This window comes from Nerophis ophidion, unplaced genomic scaffold, assembly GCF_033978795.1.
Source record: "Nerophis ophidion isolate RoL-2023_Sa unplaced genomic scaffold, RoL_Noph_v1.0 HiC_scaffold_30, whole genome shotgun sequence".
NCBI lineage: Eukaryota > Metazoa > Chordata > Actinopteri > Syngnathiformes > Syngnathidae > Nerophis > Nerophis ophidion.
Window position 1 is genome coordinate 274,687 of NW_026906952.1, and position 17,038 is coordinate 291,724.

Genomic DNA, 17,038 nt, shown 5'->3' on the forward strand with positions numbered 1-17,038 from the left:
CTATCGTTTGGTCCGCACATTTTACCGGCGACGCTAAAGCAGATATGGCCGAATAGCGTCAATAGCTATTCGCTCAATTTTCAGTTTCTTCTTCAATTTCGTTTTCGCTATCTGTCTCCATACTCCAACCATCCGTTTCAATACATGCGTAATCTGTTGAATTGCTCAAGACACTGAAATCCGAGTCTGAATCCGAGCTAATGCCGCTATATCTTGCTGTGGTATCCGCCATGCTGTTTGTATTGGCATCACTGGATGACGTAAGAAAATGGACAGTGGCTTCGCAGATAGCGTAAATCAGGCAGTACCTTTTTTCGGGATATTCCGGGACAAGTAAAATTTTGAAAAAAACTTCGAAAAATAAAAGAAGCCATTGGGTACTGATTTTTATTGGTCTTAACCCTTCTGAAATTGTGTTAATGTTCCCCTTTAAGGTGCGGTAGTGGGAACGAATATGGGGTCAAATAAAGACCACAAGAGGTAATAAGGGAAATGTATTAATTAAAATGTACAGACCGCTTCGGCTGATTGTACCCGTGATCTTGTTCTTTCGGTCATAACCCAAAGCTCATAACCATAGGTGAGGATGGGAACGTAGATCGACCGGTAAATTGAGAGCTTTGCCTTCCGGCTCAGCTCCTTCTTCACCATAACAGATTGATACAGCGTCCACATTACTGCAGACGCCGCACCGATCCACCAATTGATCTCAGGATCCACTCTTCCCTCACTTGTCAACAAGACTCCGAGGTACTTGAACTCCTCCACTTTGGGGAGGGTCTCCTCCCAAACCTGGAGGTGGCACACCACCCATTTCCGGGCGAGAACCTTGGACTCGGACTTGGTGGTGCTGGGTCCTATCCCAGTCACTTCACACTCTGCTGCAAACCGATCCAGATGGCCAGATGAAGCCATCAGGACCACATCATCTGAAAAAGCAGAGACCTAATCCTGCAGCCGCCAAACCGGATCCCCTGAACGCCTTGACTGCGCCAACAAATTCTATTTATAAAAGTTATGAATAGAATCAGTGCCATGGCGGCGTCCAACCCTCATTGGAAACTTGTCCGACTTACTGCCGGCAATGCGGACCAAGCTCTGACACTGATCATACAGGGAGCGGACCGCCACAATCAGACAGTCCGATACCCCATACTCCCTGAGCACTCCCCACAGGACTTCCCGAGGGACACGGTCCAATGCCTTCTCCAAGTCCACAAAGCACATGTTGTCTGGTTGGGCAAACTCCCATGCACCCTCAAGAACCCTGCCCAGAGTATAGACCTGGTCCACAGTTCCACTGCCAGGACGAAAACCACACTGTTCCTCCTGAATCCCAGGTTCAACTATGCGGCGTAAACTCCTCTCCAGTACTTCTGAATAGACCTTCCCGGGAAGGCTGAGGATGCTTCTACATATTGACACAAATATATAGAAAACACTAACCTTGTGACGGATGCTTTTGCAATTGTTTTATTTGATCTTTCCCAACACCTGGTGGCCACAATAATTCATGAAGTCAAGCTCATGGCTCACAATGTTGAATGATGCGGACATGTTTGTTACTGGATACTTGCTATCAGACTTCTGTTTTGGAGACTTTGTGTATGTATTAAGCAACTATAATTATTTGATATGCTTAAATGTGCTGTTTTAGCTTAGCTGTTGTGTAGCTGCTGGCTCCTCGTAGCCTACACACTAAGGGTGTAACGGTACACAAAAATTTTGGTTCGGTATGTACCTCGGTTTTGAGGTCACGGTTCGGTTCGTTTTTGGTACAGTAAGAAAACAACAAAATATAAATTTTCTGGTTATTTATTTACCAACATTTGTAAACAATGGCTTTATCCTTTTAACATTTCTTTAAAAGAGCTTTTGTTTGTGTCTACTAGTCATGAATGCTAAGCATAACAATAACATACATATACACACAGGGTTGGTTGCCAGGGTTAATGCGGTCAAAATATATCAATCAATCAATCAATCAATATTTATTTAGATAGCCCCAAATCAGTAGTGTCTCAAAGGGCTGCACAAGCCACAACAACATCCTCAGTTCAGAGCCCACAAAAGGGCAAGGAAAAACTCACTACCCAGTGGGACGTTGATGTGAATGACTTTGAGAAACCTTGGAGAGGAATGCACATGACTCGCCCCCCCCCCCCCCACCCCCCTCCTTCTAGGGGAGACCGGATAAAATGGACGTCAAGTGGGTCTAGTATAATCTTGTGAAAGTCCAGTCCATAGTGGATCTAACATAATAGTTAGAGTCCAGTCCATAGTGGGGCCAGCCAGAGACCATCCCGAGCGCAGACAGGTCAGCAACGCAGAGATGTCCACAACCGATGCACAGGTGAGCGGTCCACCCCGGGTCCCGACTCTGGACAGATTATATATATATATATATACACACACACACATATATACATACACATATATATATATATATATATATATATATATATATATATATATATATATATATATATATATATATATATATATATATATATATACACAGTGGGGCAAAAAAAATGCTTAGTCAGCCAGCGATTGTGCAAGTTCTCCCACTTAAAATGATGAAAGGTCTGTAATTTTCATCATAGGTACACTTCAACTGTGAGAGACAGAATGTGGGAAAAAAATCCAGGAATTCACATTGTAGGAATTTTAAATAATTTATTTGTAAATCATGGTGGAAAATAAGTATTTGGTCAACCATTCAAAGCTCTCACTGATGGAAGGAAGTTTTGGCTCAAAATATCACGATACATGGCCCCATTCATTCTTTCCTTAACACAGAAAAACAGCCCCAAAGCATGATGTTTCCACCCCCATGCTTCACAGTAGGTGTGGTGTTCTTGGGATGCAACTCCGTATACTTCTTCCTCCAAACACGACGAGTTGAGTTTATACCAAAATGGATACATGGATGATACAGCAGAGGATTGGGAGAATGTCATGTGGTCAGATGAAACCAAAATAGAACTTTTTTCGGTATAAACTCAACTCGTCGTGTTTGGAGGAAGAAGAATACTGAGTTGCATCCCAAGAACACCACACCTACTGTGAAGCATGGGGGTGGAAACATCATGCTTTGGGGCTGTTTTTCTGCTAACGGGACAGGACGATTGATCCGTGTTAAGAAAAGAATGAATGGGGCCATGTATCATGAGTTTTTGAGCCAAAACTTCCTTCCATCAGTGAGAACTTTGAATGGTTGACCAAATACTTATTGTCCACCATAATTTATAAATAGATTCTTTAAAATGTATACAATGTGAATTCCTGGATTTTTTTTCACAATCTGTTGAAGTGTACCTATGATGAAATTTACAGACCTTTTGTCCTCATTTTAAGTGGGAGAACTTGCACAATCGCTGGCTAACTAAATTATTTTTCGCCCCACTGTGTGTGTATATATATATATATATAATAAAAACTAAATAAGATAAGGCTTAGAATTGGTTTCTTGACAAAACCTTTCTACATATAAAGTGCAACATTAAACTGCTTCAAGTTGTTGCTCAGATTAAATAAAATGACAAAACTTTACTTCTACATACAAAAAGTGCAGCATTAAACAGTTTCAAGTCAACTCAGCCTCATATTAACATTTCTTTTTCCCACCCTCCAGCCTTTAACCCTGATGACTTTCAATCAATTTTCATGTTTTCTGCCAGAAAAATCAGTTTATCCACATTGTCTGCAGAAAGAGCAGACCTGCTTGCAGTTACAATGTCCCCAACTGTGAAAAATACCCTTTCGTTGGGCACAGAGGTCGCAGGTATGGCAAGGTAGTGCCTGGCTAACTTGGCAGTAAGAGGATATATGGGCTCATTGTTCTTCCACCACAGAAGTGTGTCAAAATCTAGTTTTTAATGCAATATGGTCTTAAATCTGCTGCTGTAAAAACACCAACGGCATTTGTTATTGCTTTAGCCCTGCCTGAGTCGCCTAGGAGAAACTGCTTGAATGCAGTGGGAGCTGTGTTTGTTCGTCTTTCTCTTCGTTGAAGCCATGTTATCCATTGTTGTATCGCACTGCAAAGCCGAAGTGTTCCCAAACGGGAGATCTTAACGATGCAGGAGGGTCTTCCAGCTCTGACTTTTACATGTTGTAGTAGCCCGGTCGTTGTTAGCATGCTGTGTGTTGTGCCTCAGTGTGCATTGTTGACACAACGTGTGGTGCACTACTTAATATGTCCGTGTGGAAACTTGTTCGATACACCTCCGAACCAGAACCCCCGTACCGAAACGGTTCAATACAAATACACGTACCGTTACACCCTTAATACACACACATCCGAAGATTATAAAAAAAAATAATATATTTGGTGGGCCAAACATAATGACTCGACGAACCAATGTTTGGTATGAGTGCTATGACCTCAAATCTATATCCTAATAACAATATATGTCACGATACATCATTTGGTATATGATTGATGATAGAAAAAATTCAAAGCGGGTTACAAAAGCTCCTAATTTGGCAGCTGACATATGCAGTAACATATTGTGTCTTTTCTAATTGTATTATTTTGTCGAAACAATTATTATTAAGGACTTGTTTATTTACTGTTAATATCTGGTTAATTTATTTGACAAAATAATACTGGAAATTATGTAATATTTGACTGCATATTTCAGCAACTAAATTAGGAGCCTGTGTAGTGTCAGAATAATTGTTTCTAAGTTATCACAAAAACTTTGTGTTGCATTGAGTGACTGGTGAGAAGCAAAAGCTGTCTTTGAAACCTACCAAGAGTAAGGCTCGTAAAACTCCACTGTGTTGGGGAAAGCAAGATGAAGGTGTTCCTGTTTTCTTTCAAACATAAAGATAATTTCTGACCCAAGTACTACAAAAGCAAAGAGGAAGCAGGACCAGTCTCCCCTGCAGGGGACCTCTTTTTGAACCTCCTTTTTCAACTGTTTTACGAACTTCTTTTTGAAATCATTTACAACCTTTTCTGTGAAGTGTTTAGGACCTTTTCTTTTGAACTGTTCCGTAAACAAAGGCAACGCTGTTTACCACCCACTTCCCTCTTGAAGCAGTTGTGGTCATTTGGTCTGAGAAAATAAAATAAAGAAGGGGGAGTACAATCTTTCGCCAGAGCGTGGGTGACACTGTAAAAAGTTAGAGGTCGACACATTTCTCCTCAATTGAATTCAAATTGAATTATGTCTCTGTTTGATTCTTTGCATCTTGTCTTGTTTAATTGATGTCATCAGTGTTTGAACCTGACATGTAGCCTGTTTTAAAATGTTTTTTTTTGTAATTCTATATGAAATAATTTAATCGCAAAATCTAATTTAAACCATATCGTCTATCCATAGTAGAAAGTCCTGTCGTCCTGGTTTGTTTTTCTATTCCTGTAAATAATGTTGTAAAGAGCAGCGTGTTTCTGCGTCACTGAGATTTCAAGAGAGTTCATACGATAACTTGTTTTTCCTAAGTGCATGTAAAAGTACTGAATGCATTGTGTGACTGAGCAGACATGGTGTGTGTTTGTCTTGCAGACGTCTGTGAAGAACATCTTCACCCTGAGCAACAGAAGTTTAAGGATGCGGACGGAGGAGTCACAGCTCTCCCACATTAAGAATGAAGAAGAATACACACTCATCCCCCATTTTAAAGAGGAGGAGGAACACCAATGGATCCCCCATTTTAAGGAGGATGAGGAGGACCCACTGACACCTCTTCCTCACATTAAGGAGGAAGAGGTGAATCCACTGAGCCCTCACATTAAAGAGGAAGAGGAAGAACACAGCATCAGTCAGCAGGAAGAGCATCTTGAAGGACTGGAGGAGGTTGATGTTACCAAGATGCCAGTGACTGGTGTCCCTGTGAAGAGTGAAGGAGATGAGGTCGAAGGTGAAAGTGAGGAGAGGGGAGGGGAGGAGCCTCCAAGCAGCAGCTCAACACAACACATGACAACAGAAGCTGATGGAGACCACTGTGGAGGATCACAAGCAGACAAGCTCTTAGCTCCACTATCAGATAGTGAGGACACAACGTCACACTCTCCTGACACTGATGATGAAGACTCTAAAGATGATAAGACATGTCACACTGACAACACTCACTTCACATGTCCTCACTGTCACAAAACTTTTAAATACCAAAGTCGTCTGAAAAGACACATGAGAAAACACACTGGAGAAAAACCTTTCATTTGTTCAATCTGTGGTAAAGGCTTTACACAAAGTTGGAGTTTGAAAAAGCACATGGGAATGCACCGTGGTGAAAAACCTTATATCTGTTCATTCTGTGGTAAAGGTTTTACACAAAGTCAATATTTGAAAATACACAAGAGAACACAAACTGGTGAAAAATCACATTTCTGTTCAATATGTAGAAAATATTTTGTACAACGTCGAGATTTGAAAGTACACATGAGAACACACACTGGTGAAAAACCTTTTTCCTGTGTGGTCTGTGGTAAAGGTTTTACACAAAGTCATAATTTGAAAGTACACATGAGAACACACACTGGTGAAAAAGCCTTTTTCTTGTTCAATCTGTGGTAAAGGTTTTACAGACAGTCCAACTTTGAAAAGACACAAGAGAACACACACTGGTGAAAAACCTTTTTCCTGTTCAATCTGTAACAGAAGCTTTTGTGACCGATCAACCCTTGTAAGACACATGAGAAGACACCCAGGAAAGAAAGTGTTGAGTTGCAGTGTGTGTGGTGAAAGATTGTCTTCTAAGTACCAGTGTAAGAAACACAAGTGTGCTGGTGAGAACAGCAGCAGCAAATGAAACTGCAGGATTTGAAATAAACTGTCCAGACTTTCATTTTGACTTTCTAACAACATCAGCACATATAACATGTGTGACATTGTTGTTTGTCTAACAATCTGTTTAATGTGCTTCTACATTTATAGATTAAGATAGTTTGAAATATGAAAGTATTACATATTTGTATTTCTAATTGTTAATAGTCCCATAGATTATCACCTTTATATGATATACATATGTACTGGTTCACATCTGAAACATCTTCTGGACCACTCCAGGAAGCATATTATTATTTACTTTATACATCATTTAAACAGTTGTCTTATATACAATTTTAAAATGTGTGATTTTATGAATCATTTGCTGGGTCTCTTTAATCTATTTTATTCATTATCGTTATTACTCTGTATTATTATGATTGTGTTGTGATTGTTTTACATGTATGTCCCCAGACCTTTATGCAATATAAACGTGAGAGAAAATGGCAGATTATTTTTGTGAAGGGATTTTTTTTTTTACAAACTTACATTTGTGGAAATATCAAATAAATCCAGTATTGTGTTCTAAACATTTTTTATGTATTTTTTTCTTTTTTCAACATCCCCAAAACAACATCAATATCAGTCAAAGTTTGGAGTGTCAGACAAAAGCCAATATTGTACATCATCCCACAGAGATTTACTTTGCATACATTCTTAAAATAAACAGTTTATTGTGTTTCCCAATCACAGATCGAACAAGTGTTGTATCCAATTGCAAAACAACATACAAAATATTACTTTAAGTGGTCAATTCTGTCTTTTTTTCTTACATTAACTCTTTTGCCTTAGAAAGAATGGAAACTTTTAATTTATGGGTATTTTTCTTGTTCCAGGTTGTACTTAATGAAATCTTCAAATAATAAACTATTTTTATCAGTCAATAAGTGCATCAGTGACCAAATGCCTTTTTCAAACCATTGCTGTTCAAATATGGATTTGTTTCTCATTTTAATGTACGAACAATTCCATAGTGGAGTATTGTGTGTGATGAAGTTGTGTTTGTAAATTAGTTTCCAGTACAACAACACTTGCTGGTAGGGATGGGTACTGTTCACTTCTAATTCCATGTTTTATGTGTTATATATGTCAATATATTGTGTGTTTGTATTTTGCCAACATGGTAGAATCACATGATAGGCAGGTTGTATCATGTTTTTCTGTCACCTTGAGGAAATGGCATAAAGAGGAAGATGACAATATAATGTCACTTGGACAATGATGTACAGAACAGAGGAGAATTAGTTCATTTTTATTTTTGCTTTTAGGTGATTCTTTTTTTAATTATTATTTCACAAAACCTCTCCATTATCCAGCTATGGATTTCTGGTAGCTGGTTAAAAAGAGATGGAAGAGGATAAGGAGGGGATGTGTGAGGAAGGTATGGACATGGATAGGACTAGAGGGGAGAGAGGAAAGAAAGGGAGAGGAGGTCATGAAGGAAAGTAGAGCGCTAAGAGAGTAGAAAGGATGAAAAATATTATGGTTGATAATTGCAAGATTATATATACATTGAAGTCAGATCAAGACATGAAAGATATTAATTTGATGACACTGGTTAAGAGATGAAAGAAGGACATTGGAGAGGTGGAGATGGCCAAAGTGCTAAAGGACGGAAGTAGTTTGATTAAATGTAAAAATGGAGAGTAAAAGAACAAAAGCAATGCGATTGCAAAAGCTGTGCAATAAGATACTAAAGGAAAGAATGGAAGTGGGAGAATGAAAGGGGGCCAGAGGAGTGGTGACAGGAATCCCAAGAGCAGAACATTTAGAAGATTTGAAAATAAAAATGAAAAGGGTGAACTGTCACAATGATGAAGATAATGATGGCATTTAGAAATGGAGAAAAGATGGAGAGCGAATCTGTGCTTGTGCAGTTTGTCCAGGAAGTCATCCCAGGAAAAAGTCATGTTTTATGCTTTTCAAGCTTTTAGGTTAGAACTTACGTGCCACCCCCAGTACCTTGTTTCAAGTGCCAACACTCTGGGCACATAGTAGTGTGTGTCATGCCAAGATGAGATGTGGACGGTGTGGAGGGGAGCAGGAATATGGACAATGTGGAAAATAATGGTGACTGGGAACAATTTATGGAAATAACAGACATGATATCAAAGGAAGTGGATACAAATCAAGTTATTGTGCAAATGAATGTAGATGTTACAAAGTGCATAATGGAAACAGCCAAATAGAGCATACCAAGGAGTAGAATAGGGAGAAGAAGGAAGATGGTGGACACATGTGTGACACTTACAATTAGTAGTCACAATTGTTTTGCAAAATGAATGTGGAAATATAGTATCCTAATCTAGTTGGAGGTATTTTCATACCTAAAGTAACAGTTAAAGGCCTACTGAAAGCCACTACTAGCCACCACGCAGTCTGATAGTTTATATATCAATGATGAAATATTAACATTGCAACACATGCCAATACGGCAAGTTTAGTTTACTACATTACAATTTTAAATTTCCCGCCAAGTGTCGTGTTGAAAACGTCGCGGTATGATGACTCGTATGATGACGCGTGCGTTTGACGTCTCGGGTTGTAGTGGACATTATTTTCCAGCCTCATCCCAGCTATAAGTAGTCTGCTTTAATCGCATAATTACACAGTATTCTGGACATCTGTGTTGCTGAATCTTTTGCAATTTGTTCAATTAATAATGGAGAAGTCAAAGTAGAAAGATGGAGGTGGGAAGCTTTTAGCCTTTAGCCACACAAACACAGCCGGTGTTTTCTTGTTTACATTCCCGGAGGTGAAGCTTTACTATGGATCAGAGTGGTCAAGCGAACATGGATCTCGACCACATGTCAACCGGCAGGTTTCGGTGAGAAAATTGTGCTAATAAGTTGGCTCTTACCGTAGTTATGAGCGGAGCCAGCGTCGTCCTGCAGCTGCTGCAGTGACTATTAACTCCTCCCACGAACACACTGGCCGTCACCACACCCGTGGCCACACCCCTCTGACTTTCAGGTACTGTATAATCTCACTAAAACACTAGCAACACAGTAGGCAGATAAGGGATTTTCCAGAATTATCCTAGTAAATGTGTCTAATAACATCTGAATCGCTCTCACTGCAATCGCCTTTTTTTTTCTAGTCCTTCACTCTGAATTTCATCATCCACAAATCTTTCATCCTCGCTCAAATTAATGGGGAAATCATCGTTTTCTCGGTTCGATAAGCTCTAGCTGCTGCTGGCTATGATTATAAACAATGTTCAGATGTGAGGAGCCCTACAACCCGTGACGTCACGCGCACATCGTCTGCTACTTCCGGTACAGGCAAGGCTTTTTTATTAGCGACCAAAAGTTGCGGACTTTATCGTCGATGTCCTTTTTCTTTCTTTTCTTAGTTTATTTGGAATATGAATATTTACAACACAATACAATACGGACAATACAATATTACCTCACATTTCATCAGGAGTAGGAAAAAGCAAATCTTATTTAATCCTACCCCTTTCCCACTTCAGAGCGCCCACAAATACATACATACATACATCTACTCACCCTCTTTACAGCAGAATATCAAAATGACATCCGTGAATGAGCAATACAACGGTTCTGTTACATGCAATTAACTAATCCAGTCGTTACCAACATACTGAGATGAAGAATATCTTATTTTCAATAAGGTTGAAAGTGTTTCTCATAATTCTTCTTCTTTGTACTTTGTAAGCACTATTAATTTAAACATCTTCTTAAAATGGATCATATCAGTAAAATGTTTAATTTCTTTACTTAATTCATTCCATAATTTAATTCCACATACTGATATGCTAAAGGTTTCAAGTGTTGTATGTGCATGTTTTAAATTAGATTTTCCTCTAAGGTTATATTTGTTCTCTACTAAATCCTTTCAGCAAAAATATGGCAATATGGTGAAATGATGAAGTATGACACAGAATGGACCTGCTAGCCCCGTTTAAATAAGAACATCTCATTTCAGTAGGCCTTTAAAACTCTGATTGTTAAGACCTTTTCTAGGTATAGTCAGGTAAGAAAATGTGTAATTGTAATTGATTTCTAGTGACAGTGACTATCTAGAAAAAAGAAAGCAGCAATATTAAAAGGAGGCAATGTCAGGATACAGTACAAACATGTCAAGTGAAGAGGTTTATTCAAGCAACAGTAGACATGTTTAATAAAAGAGTCAGGCCACACCCTGCCATGAGAAGACAATAAAGCACTTTGTGTCTTCTTTTTATTCCTCTAAAAGAGAACAGGACACATGATTGGGAACACTAGGACCAGGCTACTCAGTGCGAGGCCTGTAACATGAGCACTGAAGTGAACACTAGGACCAGGCTACTCAGTGCGAGGCCTGTAACATGAGCACTGAAGTGAACACTAGGACCAGGCTACTCAGTGTGAGGCCCGTAACATGAGCACTGAAGTGAACACTAGGACCAGGCTACTCAGTGCGAGGCCTGTAACATGAGCACTGAAGTGAACACTAGGACCAGGCTACTCAGTGTGAGGCCTGTAACATGAGCACTGAAGTGAACACTAGGACCAGGCTACTCAGTGCGAGGCCTGTAACATGAGCACTGAAGTGAACACTAGGACCAGGCTACTCAGTGCGAGGCCTGTAACATGAGCACTGAAGTGAACACTAGGACCAGGCTACTCAGTGCGAGGCCTGTAACATGAGCACTGAAGTGAACACTAGGACCAGGCTACTCAGTGCGAGGCCTGTAACATGAGCACTGAAGTGAACACTAGGACCAGGCTACTCAGTGCGAGGCCTGTAACATGAGCACTGAAGTGAACACTAGGACCAGGCTACTCAGTGTGAGGCCTGTAACATGAGCACTGAAGTGAACACTAGGACCAGGCTACTCAGTGCGAGGCCTGTAACATGAGCACTGAAGTGAACACTAGGACCAGGCTACTCAGTGCGAGGCCTGTAACATGAGCACTGAAGTGAACACTAGGACCAGGCTACTCAGTGCGAGGCCTGTAACATGAGCACTGAAGTGAACACTAGGACCAGGCTACTCAGTGCGAGGCCTGTAACATGAGCACTGAAGTGAACACTAGGACCAGGCTACTCAGTGCGAGGCCTGTAACATGAGCACTGAAGTGAACACTAGGACCAGGCTACTCAGTGCGAGGCCTGTAACATGAGCACTGAAGTGAACACTAGGACCAGGCTACTCAGTGCGAGGCCTGTAACATGAGCACTGAAGTGAACACTAGGACCAGGCTACTCAGTGCGAGGCCTGTAACATGAGCACTGAAGTGAACACTAGGACCAGGCTACTCAGTGCGAGGCCTGTAACATGAGCACTGAAGTGAACACTAGGACCAGGCTACTCAGTGCGAGGCCTGTAACATGAGCACTGAAGTGAACACTAGGACCAGGCTACTCAGTGCGAGGCCTGTAACATGAGCACTGAAGTGAACACTAGGACCAGGCTACTCAGTGCGAGGCCTGTAACATGAGCACTGAAGTGAACACTAGGACCAGGCTACTCAGTGTGAGGCCTGTAACATGAGCACTGAAGTGAACACTAGGACCAGGCTACTCAGTGCGAGGCCTGTAACATGAGCACTGAAGTGAACACTAGGACCAGGCTACTCAGTGCGAGGCCTGTAACATGAGCACTGAAGTGAACACTAGGACCAGGCTACTCAGTGCGAGGCCTGTAACATGAGCACTGAAGTGAACACTAGGACCAGGCTACTCAGTGCGAGGCCTGTAACATGAGCACTGAAGTGAACACTAGGACCAGGCTACTCAGTGCGAGGCCTGTAACATGAGCACTGAAGTGAACACTAGGACCAGGCTACTCAGTGCGAGGCCTGTAACATGAGCACTGAAGTGAACACTAGGACCAGGCTACTCAGTGCGAGGCCTGTAACATGAGCACTGAAGTGAACACTAGGACCAGGCTACTCAGTGCGAGGCCTGTAACATGAGCACTGAAGTGAACACTAGGACCAGGCTACTCAGTGCGAGGCCTGTAACATGAGCACTGAAGTGAACACTAGGACCAGGCTACTCAGTGCGAGGCCTGTAACATGAGCACTGAAGTGAACACTAGGACCAGGCTACTCAGTGCGAGGCCTGTAACATGAGCACTGAAGTGAACACTAGGACCAGGCTACTCAGTGCGAGGCCTGTAACATGAGCACTGAAGTGAACACTAGGACCAGGCTACTCAGTGCGAGGCCTGTAACATGAGCACTGAAGTGAACACTAGGACCAGGCTACTCAGTGCGAGGCCTGTAACATGAGCACTGAAGTGAACACTAGGACCAGGCTACTCAGTGCGAGGCCTGTAACATGAGCACTGAAGTGAACACTAGGACCAGGCTACTCAGTGCGAGGCCTGTAACATGAGCACTGAAGTGAACACTAGGACCAGGCTACTCAGTGCGAGGCCTGTAACATGAGCACTGAAGTGAACACTAGGACCAGGCTACTCAGTGCGAGGCCTGTAACATGAGCACTGAAGTGAACACTAGGACCAGGCTACTCAGTGCGAGGCCTGTAACATGAGCACTGAAGTGAACACTAGGACCAGGCTACTCAGTGCGAGGCCTGTAACATGAGCACTGAAGTGAACACTAGGACCAGGCTACTCAGTGCGAGGCCTGTAACATGAGCACTGAAGTGAACACTAGGACCAGGCTACTCAGTGCGAGGCCTGTAACATGAGCACTGAAGTGAACACTAGGACCAGGCTACTCAGTGCGAGGCCTGTAACATGAGCACTGAAGTGAACACTAGGACCAGGCTACTCAGTGCGAGGCCTGTAACATGAGCACTGAAGTGAACACTAGGACCAGGCTACTCAGTGCGAGGCCTGTAACATGAGCACTGAAGTGAACACTAGGACCAGGCTACTCAGTGCGAGGCCTGTAACATGAGCACTGAAGTGAACACTAGGACCAGGCTACTCAGTGCGAGGCCTGTAACATGAGCACTGAAGTGAACACTAGGACCAGGCTACTCAGTGCGAGGCCTGTAACATGAGCACTGAAGTGAACACTAGGACCAGGCTACTCAGTGCGAGGCCTGTAACATGAGCACTGAAGTGAACACTAGGACCAGGCTACTCAGTGCGAGGCCTGTAACATGAGCACTGAAGTGAACACTAGGACCAGGCTACTCAGTGCGAGGCCTGTAACATGAGCACTGAAGTGAACACTAGGACCAGGCTACTCAGTGCGAGGCCTGTAACATGAGCACTGAAGTGAACACTAGGACCAGGCTACTCAGTGCGAGGCCTGTAACATGAGCACTGAAGTGAACACTAGGACCAGGCTACTCAGTGCGAGGCCTGTAACATGAGCACTGAAGTGAACACTAGGACCAGGCTACTCAGTGCGAGGCCTGTAACATGAGCACTGAAGTGAACACTAGGACCAGGCTACTCAGTGCGAGGCCTGTAACATGAGCACTGAAGTGAACACTAGGACCAGGCTACTCAGTGCGAGGCCTGTAACATGAGCACTGAAGTGAACACTAGGACCAGGCTACTCAGTGCGAGGCCTGTAACATGAGCACTGAAGTGAACACTAGGACCAGGCTACTCAGTGCGAGGCCTGTAACATGAGCACTGAAGTGAACACTAGGACCAGGCTACTCAGTGCGAGGCCTGTAACATGAGCACTGAAGTGAACACTAGGACCAGGCTACTCAGTGCGAGGCCTGTAACATGAGCACTGAAGTGAACACTAGGACCAGGCTACTCAGTGCGAGGCCTGTAACATGAGCACTGAAGTGAACACTAGGACCAGGCTACTCAGTGCGAGGCCTGTAACATGAGCACTGAAGTGAACACTAGGACCAGGCTACTCAGTGCGAGGCCTGTAACATGAGCACTGAAGTGAACACTAGGACCAGGCTACTCAGTGCGAGGCCTGTAACATGAGCACTGAAGTGAACACTAGGACCAGGCTACTCAGTGCGAGGCCTGTAACATGAGCACTGAAGTGAACACTAGGACCAGGCTACTCAGTGCGAGGCCTGTAACATGAGCACTGAAGTGAACACTAGGACCAGGCTACTCAGTGCGAGGCCTGTAACATGAGCACTGAAGTGAACACTAGGACCAGGCTACTCAGTGCGAGGCCTGTAACATGAGCACTGAAGTGAACACTAGGACCAGGCTACTCAGTGCGAGGCCTGTAACATGAGCACTGAAGTGAACACTAGGACCAGGCTACTCAGTGCGAGGCCTGTAACATGAGCACTGAAGTGAACACTAGGACCAGGCTACTCAGTGCGAGGCCTGTAACATGAGCACTGAAGTGAACACTAGGACCAGGCTACTCAGTGCGAGGCCTGTAACATGAGCACTGAAGTGAACACTAGGACCAGGCTACTCAGTGCGAGGCCTGTAACATGAGCACTGAAGTGAACACTAGGACCAGGCTACTCAGTGCGAGGCCTGTAACATGAGCACTGAAGTGAACACTAGGACCAGGCTACTCAGTGCGAGGCCTGTAACATGAGCACTGAAGTGCCTTGATCGCACACGTGGCTCACTCTTGGGGATACTGCAAATCTTACTTTCAATCCCAAACCCAGTCAAAACTAAACAAACATGTTTTGGGTGGAGAGCAGCGTTTTGTTTGGACCAGCAATATGTAGCTGTATTGACAAGTATGGCAAGTACCGACAGCCTTTGTGACAAAAGCAAAAGGGGAAAAGGGCGCCCTATGCTGGGAGCGTCGCCAAAAGCTTACGTAACTGTTGTGGGTCAGCACAATGATGAGACTTGTTCCACTGTTCTCAGCTTTATTTATTTTCCTTCCAACCTGCAGGCGACAATCTTACGCCCTCAGCCATGTAGAACTTTTCTGTGTAAATATACATCTTTAACAATTTACAATGAAAAAGACAGATACTATTCAAACTAAATACAGGTTACAGGACTGCTAAGTGAAGTCTTTGCAGAAATGTAAAGAGGCTAGCATCAGTTGCCTGAATAAGGACTTGAACCCTGGACCCTCAGATTAAAAGTGTGATGCTCTGCTGTCTGAGCTACCCAGTCCCTCTTCAAGCCTGATTTGCCCAACATCTAAGAGAACAGCCATATTGGCAACCTCAGATGAACGTGGATTAGTTAGGATGTTCAGTGACAAGCTGGGAACTGTCAAAGCTCAACTCACCAATTGCTTGAACACAAACCTCATTATTGACAATTAAGACACTTTTACATCCTCATCAAGTAAGAAGGTTTTGACCAAAAAAGAAGCTACTCTCCCAAAGTTGCCAACTCTGAGCTGGATTTATCTTGGATGTTCCCCACATGTTGGAGCCAAATGCCTTGGGGACACAAGTTTAATAGTCAGTTGAGACAAATAGTCAGCGACCAACCAACAGCAAAATGGCTGAACAAGGTACACAACAGAGTATTCAAACAAGATGGTTTCAAAGGGTTTCAGGCAGGTTAAATGAAGTTTAATTGTATGCAATATTCCTAACATTTATGGTAGTAAAACATTCTTCAATGACGTGGCCTCATTTTGGTATATTTTTAATTACATCTGCGGTCCCCTCCAAGGTTTCTCATTGTCATCCCATTGGGTTGAGTTTTTTCTTGCCCTGATTTGGGATCTGAGCCCAGGATGTTGTTGTGGCTTGTGCAGCCCTTTGAGACACTTGTGATTTAGGTCAACTAAGTCAACTTTGATTGTTTGATACTAAAGTGACTCAAACATCAGAGTTAGTATGAGGTGACCCTAACCTTCGATAGCTCAGTTGGTAGAGCGGAGGACTGTAGTTGCTCATGCTGAAATACTTAGGTTGCTGGTTCAAATCCGGCTCGAAGGATTACTCTTTTTTTTTTATTATGAAATCAAGATAAACAACACAAGATACACTTACAATTAGTGCACCAACCCAAAAACTGTCCCTCCCTCATTCTCACTCATTCATACATTACATTTCTGTGTGACGTCGTTCAAATAAGAATCCAAATAATGTCTTACATCCTGAGGATGTAAACTGTGTGTTGTTTTGGCGTAAGATGTTTACGAAACACAACCTGTCCTACAGTGAGATGTTTCTTTCTGTAGGGATAGTGATGCAATGGATTATGTGTCTCACTACGGACTAGAAGATTCTAGGTTCAACTCCTAGCCAGCGTGCTGTTGTTTGTTAACTCAACTGAAACAGTATTCTGTACAATTTTGGGGGGAAGTTATTTTGCTTTTTTTTTTTTTTTTAAATATATTAACTGAAATATGTGTTTTTTTTCTTTTTATTATTGCGAATGTATAACTGGTAGTTGT

At 42.6% G+C, this 17,038-nt stretch overlaps 1 protein-coding gene and 1 non-coding gene across 4 annotated transcripts in view; one reads left to right on the top strand and one right to left on the bottom strand.

The window, feature by feature from the left end:
• The window catches only part of LOC133546463 (gastrula zinc finger protein XlCGF57.1-like), a 287,238-nt gene that overhangs the window by 148,527 nt on the left and 121,673 nt on the right, over positions 1 to 17,038 (bottom strand). The gene's annotated exons all lie outside the window — the stretch shown is intronic.
• Positions 16,491 to 16,577, top strand: trnay-gua (transfer RNA tyrosine (anticodon GUA)). The gene is given in 2 exon segments: positions 16,491 to 16,527; positions 16,542 to 16,577. It is a non-coding gene; the product is annotated as a tRNA-Tyr (tRNA).